Here is an 8355-nt window from a genome sequence, read left to right as displayed (position 1 = left end):
CTTTTACAGGGTCAGCTCACCTGCAGGCCCTCGCATATAATTCTTTAGAGGGTCAGCTCACCTGCAGGCCCTTGCATATAATGTTTTACAGGGTCAGCTCACCTTCAGGCCCTCGCATATAATTTTTTAGAGGGTCAGATCAACAGAAGTCCCTCACCTACAATCTTTTACAGGGTCAGCTCACCTGCAGGCCCTCGCATATAATTCTTTAGAGGGTCAGCTAACCTGCAGGCCCTCGCATATAATGTTTTACAGGGTCAGCTCACCTGCAGGCCCTCACCTACAATCTTTTACAGGGTCAGCTCAACTGCAGGCCCTCACCTACAATGTTTTACAGGGTCAGCTCACCTGCAGGCCCTCGTATATACATTTTTAGAGAGTCAGCTCACCAGCAGGCCCTCACCTACAATCTTTTACAGAGTCAGCTCACCTGAGGCCCCCACCTACAATCTTTTACAGGGCCAGCTAACCTGCAGGCCCTCACCTACAATCTTTTACAGGGTCAGCTCACCTGCAGGCCCTCACTTACAATGTTTTACAGGGTCAGCTCACCTGCAGGCCCTCGCATATAAATTTTTAGAGGGTCAGCTCACCTACAGGCCCTTGCATATAATTTTTTAGAGGGTCAGCTCACCAGCAGGCCATCAATCATAATTTTTCAAGGGTGTATGATGCCCTCCTTCATGTGTAATAAAGGGTGTATTGGAGTGCCGGTTCCTTGTAATTTTTGGCAGCACTTGCACTTTATTTACAATTAAATATACAGGAAAGAATGTTTCCTAACAATTTTTACTCTAAAATTGATTTTATCTTACCATTCCCTGGATTTTATGTGGCTGTCATGGCCCATGAACAGGTAGGAACAAGAGTTAGGGACCACTCATGAGACAGCCTTGACGCGGTGAGTGGCTTACTATGCTTTGGCCAAAATATAAACCAATGTCTCATCCAGCATGGAGGGCAGAGTGCTGGATGTAGTGTGCGATCACATTTGCATTTTCCGATTTTATCTTTGGTTTTGTGCATATAAAAGTGGTGTACTACAAGGACAACATCGTTCCCAGCAGCGACCTGGGAGTCCAAGATGCATCCAGACATCCTCTTTATGCTGTTCCCGAACCATTTCAGTGGTGTCTCCATCAATTTCTGACCTTTTCATGTGAATCAGACACCCTCCCCTCTTCAGAGCAGGGGGTGCCGGGTTTAATGCTCGGGTTCTCCCTTTGACTTCCATTGTGCTTGGGTGCTGGTTAGAGCACCCGAGCATCCCGAGGTGTTCAGCCCGAGTACCTGAGAACCCGAGCACTTTGGTGCTCGATCAACACTAGTATGCATATGTATGAGATACATATTTGTATATACATATAAGTAGTAGTGTGTGTGTGTGTATAAATATTATATATATATATATATATTATGTGTGTGTGTGTAACAAATCTTGTGAACTCATATATTGATAGATAGTCATGTGGATGAGATAACATGTACCTCAGGATGTCACGCTTTTCGTGCGTACACTAATTGCCGTTCAAAGGTTGCATTCTCCTTTTATCTCATTAGTTGTGTGCCTTTAAGAATTATCAGTATCATGAGACAGCAGTAAAAAGTAGAAAAAAGATTAAAACCATGAATGTGAGCAAGAACCTTCAGAGTGAGAAAACAGCAAGCCAAAGGCACAATAATGTAAGTAAACAGTGTTTGTGTGCTACATGTTCCGCTGCAGTGTATTGGTACAATATATAGTTTCTATAGTTATGACTTTCCACTAATTACATTTGTTATGGTACAAATTGCCTGGTCGAATGCATAAGTATACAATAGGTGGCATTTCTATGATTCAGGGGTTACTCATCTCAGCATTTTTATGACAATATTCCATGATTATTTATTGTGGTTTTTGTACCTTGCTTATTTTTCAGCAGACTTTTCATGATGTCTAAACCAGAGAAGACATTCGTTACACCAGTAAATGGTTCTGGTCAGTGTTCTTTTCCCCCTGGTGTCCTTTCTCCTCCAAATTATACACAGTCTCAGTTCCAGTGGAGCATTGTTCCTGGACCCAATGGAACCAATGTGCTTTCAACTGCGTCTCCATGGAATATGTCTGTTGGACCGCAGAATTTTACACCAAATTTTCCAACCTCACACCAATGGAATACCCAACCTTTTTCAACAACCCATCAAATCCAAAATGATGTAATACCCCAACTTACAGGTGTTACATCTTGTCATCAGACGTTTTTGAAAGGAAAACCAAAAGCTTTAGGGGTAAGTTTTGCATTTTAATAGTTAGCAGTGAAAAAAAATATCTAGTTTTCCCTCAAATTAGTTATAAAAGGTCATGGTACACTGCTACTGTACAAATAATAGTTATGGACACTAGAAAACATGTTATGTAGCCCACTAAGATTAATAAATAGTTTTGCCTAAGGTCTATGAAGAAGGTTATGATGGGGAAGCCATTTAGGCACAATTATCTTGCTGTCTCACATAAATTGTCCTAACTCCATTGTAGAACCCATCCTTTCTTCTCCACTGTAGTATGGCCCCTTATTTTTTTCTTTCTACCTTGCTTTATACTACCTGTGACATCTAGGGCTGTCACTTTCTATGGGTCTATTATATCTTTCATGGATGACTGGGCAAATCTAGCGGCCAGTGCTGGTATTAATGAGCCATGCTTACAAGGTCAGGAAGCTAAAATGGTGAGATACAGATAGTTTTGCAGTTCCTATAGTTATAAGTAGAGATGAGTGAATTTTTCAAAAATTCGATTTGCCGGTTTGCTGAATTTTTTTGAAAAAATTCATTTAGATCCAAATTTATTCACTGCAAATTGCGTAAAAAAACGGCTATTTCCTGGCTGCAGAGAGCCTGTATAGTGGTGTAGAACACTGTGCCTTGCAGTAACACGCATAGGGAGTCTGCTGTGGTAGTAAAATTATACTGTGAGTCAGTATGACATGCAGATGACAGGCGTCGCTCTTAGAATCACTGCACACTTCACTTATTTGGGCAGTCACAGGGCCAAAACTGACCAAATAACTCAAGTATGAACTCAGCCTTACAGGTTGATGTTAGCATCAAAAAGACGCGCACTCCTTTTACACCATTGTCAGCTGATTCCACATAGATGTCTACAAAACCTGTTCTATTAAATGCTTATACAAGTAGAGCCCTCCGACAGAGTGGAGAGGGTGTCAGCAGTAAGTTTGTGTTGATGTCACTGATTATATTGCCCTTCCTCTGATCCATCAGAACAATAACCCACAAAAAACGGATCCTGTCTGTTGAGCATCCACCTTCACTCGGTCAGCATTTGGTCAGTAATCCATCACTATTGCTAATGCCTAAAAAACAGGATTGGATCTAAAACAGAGATGACACGTGAATGGAATATTTGCATGTCTTCTGTCTTTTGTACCCACTCCTTCTTTTGGCTACCAAATCAGAAGCCAATTCTGATGGGACCATACAGGCCTTACAGCTGCTACACAGATAGGATCCATTGTGCAGCTCATTTTTCCTTCCTTCTGACACATCAGAAGGAGGGTCAAATAAATCATAATGTTAGCCAGGCCGAAAGGCAAAATAGTGGCCCAGTCACGAAGTGGGGAGGGTGGGAACAGCATGAGAAGTCCACAGAGTGGCCCTATGACATAGTGGGGAGGTGAAAGCAGCATGATGAGGCCACAGAGTGGCACAATGACAGTGTGGAGGTGACAGCAGCATCAGGAGGCCACAGAGTGGCACAATGACAGAGTGTGGAGGTGGCAGCAGCAGCATCAGGAGGAGGCCACAGAGTGGCACAATGACAGTGTGGAGTTGGCGGCAGCATTAGGAGACCACAGAGTGGCAAGGTGACATAGTGTGGAGGTGGCAGCAGCATCAGAAGACCACAGAGTGGCATGGTGTCATAGTGTGGAGGTGGCAGCAGCATCAGAAGACCACAGAGTGGCAAGGTGACATGGAGGTGGCAGCAGCATGAGGAGACCAGAGAGTGGCAAAGTGACATAGTGTGGAGGTTGAAGAAGCATCAGGATGCCACAGAGTGGCAAGATGACATAGTGTGGAGGTGGCAGCAGCATGAGGAGACCACAGAGTGGCAAGGTGACATAGTGTGCAGGTGGCAGCATCATGAGGAGACCACAGAGTAACAAGGTGACATAGTGTGGAGGTGGTAGCAGCATTATCAGGAGGCCACAGAGTGGCAAGGTGACATAGTGTGGAGGTGGCAGCAGCATGAGGAGACCACAGAGTAACAAGGTGAAATATTGTGGAGGTAGCAGCAGCATCAGGAGTCCATAGACTGGCAAGGTCACATAGTGGAGGTGGGTGGCAATACCAGTACCCGCTGAATATGGTGGGTGAAAGAAGTAGCACTTGGCATCAGATGTGTGGCATTAGGCGGGTGGCAGCATCAGAATAGTAGCTGAGGCAGGTGACCAGAAGAAACCGGTCTCTTTTGTCAAAGTGCTGGTGTGGCACCATGGATGATCTAGTCTGATGCATCAGGCATTGGTGGTTGGAAATCCTGTCTGATCCACGCCTGATTCATCTTGACAAAGGTCAGTATCTCCACATTTTGGGTGGACAGGTGAGTTCTTCTTGGGGTAACTATAGCCCCCACCGTACTAAACACTTGCTCTGATGCCACGCTACTGGCCGGGCAGGACAGCTTTTGCAGGGCAAACTCTGCCAGTTGTGGCCACAAATCCAATTTGGATGCCCAGTAGTCCAGTGGATCTTCAATGACAGCTGGCAGGGTGCACTCCAGGTATGCCACCACCTGCTGGTTCAGGTTCTGCTCTATGTCTAGCTGCTGGTGAGTAGTTTCTTCACTATGTGGGTGAAGAAAGCTGCTCAAAAGCGACTCTAGACTCAGGCTGCTGCTGATAGAGCTGGTACTGCTCCTGCCACTCCACCCCTCCCAGCAGCCATGGCAGTGGAACGTGAAAGTGCCCCCCCCGGGCAGACCTGCGAGAGGATGGACTATGGCGCAGATAGGCAGTGGCCAACTGACTACATAGGATGTCTCTATAGTAGTTCAGTTTGTCCTCCCTCTCAGCCGGTGTAAAAGAGGCAGCCATTTTGGACCGGTAGCGAGGGTGCAACAAGGTGGAGAGCCATAAGTTATCCCTCTGCCGAATGGTGACAATTCGCCTGTCACTACGCAAGCAAGTGAGCATGCATCGGGCCATTTGTGCAAGTGACTCGGAGGGACTCCCTGCCTCTATCTCCACTGCATATTGTCACGGTGTGTCTGGGTTCTCTGCCTCATTTTCCTCATCTCCCTGTTTTTCCTCTGGCTGCTCCTACTCTCCTGTCACCTGTGTAGAAAAACCACCCATTTTGCTACACATTGCTTGTGCTCCAATGTCCTCCTCCTCTTCCAGTTCAGCCCCCACATGGCTCATGTGAGCTCTAGGCACCGTGTCTCCAGTTTCCTGACCAGTCACACTTACTAGCATCTGTTCCAGGACATGAAGCAGTGGAATGACATTTTTCATCCCTTAGTCCTGGCAACTGACAAATAACGTGGCCTCCTCAAAGGGCCTGAGCAAACGGCAGGTGTCACGCATGAGCTGCCACTGGCTGACATCAAAGTTACACAGAGGAGTAATCCTGTCCGCTTGGATCATCAAGAAATTGTTTCTGGCCTTGCTCTGTTCGTACAGTCGGGCCAACTTATGGAGGGTGGAATTCCAACGGGTGGAAGCTGCTGATGCAGCTCAAATAGGTTGTGCTTTGCGCTGTATGAGTGGCTGAAGTGCATGCAAAGTTTCCTGGCCATTTTTAGGATGTCTTGCAGATGGGTGGAAGACTTCAGGAACCGCTGGACAACCAGATTGAACATGTGTGCGATGCAGGGTGCATTGCTCAGCCCTCCTTGTTGCAGCGCTGACACCATGTTCTTCCCATTGTCGGTCAGTTCCGATTTTCAGTAGTCGCCGAGAAAGCCAGGATTCGATTTCTTTCTGAAGGACACGGAGCAGTTCCTCCCCTGTGTGACTCAGTTCGCCCAGACAAGCAAGGTGCAGAACAGCGTGACACTGCTGTGCCCTGCACATGTGGTATGCTGGAGGGCCCCTGTGAATTGTCCCTGCAGTGGAGGCTGAGGACACGGTGGAGGATGAGGAGGCAGAAGCGGACATTGTTGCAGGACCAACGGCGTGGCAACATGGAGGTGAAAGCGGCGTTACCTGGCCAAGTTGCTGATGTGGCTGTGCAGGAACCACATTAACCCAGTGGGCCATAAAGAACATGTATTGTCCTTGACCATAGTTACAGCTACGGCATACATATTAGGACATCGTCAGACATCATCCACAACTCTGTTCTCCCTCATCCAAAACTCCATCAGACCTCAGACAAAACTCTGTCCTCCCTCATCCAAAACTCTGTCCTCCCTCAGACATCAGACAAAACTCCATCCTCCCTCATCCAAAACTCCATCAGACCTCAGACATCAGCCAAAACTCCATCCTCCATCATCCAAAACTCCTTCCTCCCTCATCCAAAACTCCGTCAGAAATCAGCCAAAACTCCGTCCTCCCTCATCCAAAACTCTGTCCTCCATCAGACATCTTCCAAAACTCCGTCCTCCCTCAGACATCAGCCAAAACTCCATCCTCCCTCATCCAAGACTCCGTCCTCCCTCAGACATCAGCCAAAACTCCGTCCTCCCTCATCCAAAACTCCGTCCTCCCTCAGACATCAGCCAAAACTCAGTCTTCCCTCAGACATCAGCCAAAACTCTGTCCTCCTTAACTCAAAATACGCCCTACTACACACACTCTTCACCTGACGGAGCTGCTAGCTGCTGGAGAGGCAAAGGACCTGTGATGACGTCATGACCATGTGACGAGTCACGTGTGTGGGAGGGGTCAGATGTGCACAGCAGCTGGTAGAGTGCACAGAACTGTAGCCATCAAATATAGCTCTGTACTAGAGATGTGTGTGTAACCTACATGTAGCAGTGCTGTGTACTGTGTAGCAGAGCTGTATGTGTAACCTGCATGTAGCAGTGCTGTGTACTGTGTAGCAGAGCTGTATGTGTAACCTGCATGTAGCAGTGCTGTGTACTGTGTAGCAGAGCTGTATGTGTAACCTGCATGTAGCAAAGCTGTGTACTGTGTAGCAGAGCTGTATGTGTAACCTGCATGTAGCAGGCTGTGTACTGTGTAGCAGAGCTGTATGTGTAACCTGCATGTAGCAGTGCTGTGTACTGTGTAGCAGAGCTGTATGTGTAACCTGCATGTAGTAGAGCTGTATGTGTAACCTGCATGTAGCAGAGCTGTGTACTGTGTAGCAGAGCTGTATGTGTAACCTGCATGTAGCAGAGCTGTGTACTGTGTAGCAGAGCTGTATGTATAACCTGCATGTAGCAGAGCTGTGTACTGTGTAGCAGATCTGTATGTGTACCCTGTATGTAGCAGAGCTGTGTACTGTGTAGCAGAGCTGTATGTGTAACCTGCATGTAGCAGTGCTGTTACTGTGTACCAAAGCTGTATGTGTAACCTGCATGTAGCAGTGCTGTGTACTGTGTAGCAGAGCTGTATGTGTAACCTGCATGTAACAGAGCTGTGTACTGTGTAGCAGTGCTGTATGTGTAACCTGCATGCAGCAGAGCTGTGTACTGTGTAGAAGAGCTGTATGTGTAACCTGCATGTAGTAGAGCTGTATGTGTAACCTGCATGTAGCAGAGCTGTGTACTGTGTAGCAGAGCTGTATGTGTAACCTGCATGTAGCAGAGCTGTGTACTGTGTAGCAGATCTGTATGTGTACCCTGTATGCAGCAGAGCTGTGTACTGTGTAGCAGAGCTGTATGTGTAACCTGCATGTAGCAGTGCTGTTACTGTGTAGCAGAGCTGTATGTGTAACCTGCATGTAGCAGAGCTGTGTACTGTGTAGCAGAGCTGTATGTGTAACCTGCATGTAGCAGTGCTGTGTACTGTGTAGCAGAGCTGTATGTGTAACCTGCATGTAGCAGAGCTGTGTACTGTGTAGCAGAGCTGTATGTGTAACCTGCATGTAGCAGAGCTCTGTACTGTGTAGCAGAGCTGTATGTATAACCTGCATGTAGCAGTGCTGTGTACTGTGTAGCAGAGCTGTATGTGTAAGCTGCATTTAGCAGAGCTGTATGTGTAACCTGCATGTAGCAAAGATGTGTACTGTGTAGCAGAGCTGTATGTGTAACCTGCATGTAGCAGAGCTGTGTACTGTGTAGCAGAGCTGTATGTGTAACCTGCATGTAGCAGAGCTGTGTACTGTGTAGAAGAGCTGTATGTGTAACCTGCATGTAGCAGAGCTGTGTACTGTGTAGCAGAGCTGTATGTGTAACCTGCATGTAGC

The 8355-nt window shown here is 46.9% G+C and overlaps 1 protein-coding gene across 1 annotated transcript in view; it reads left to right on the top strand.

The window, feature by feature from the left end:
- The first annotated feature begins 2161 nt into the window (after positions 1-2161).
- LOC121004645 (membrane-spanning 4-domains subfamily A member 4A-like) overlaps positions 2162-8355 on the top strand; it is a 102663-nt gene continuing 96469 nt past the window's right edge. Inside the window, exon 1 of the mRNA XM_040436891.1 lies at positions 2162-2268. The gene's annotated coding sequence lies outside the window, so the exon portion shown is untranslated. The remainder of the gene's footprint in view (positions 2269-8355) is intronic.

The sequence above is a fragment of the Bufo bufo genome, chromosome 6 (genome assembly GCF_905171765.1).
Source record: "Bufo bufo chromosome 6, aBufBuf1.1, whole genome shotgun sequence".
NCBI lineage: Eukaryota > Metazoa > Chordata > Amphibia > Anura > Bufonidae > Bufo > Bufo bufo.
Note: the sequence above shows the minus strand (reverse complement) of the source record. Positions and strands in the feature narration are given on the sequence as shown.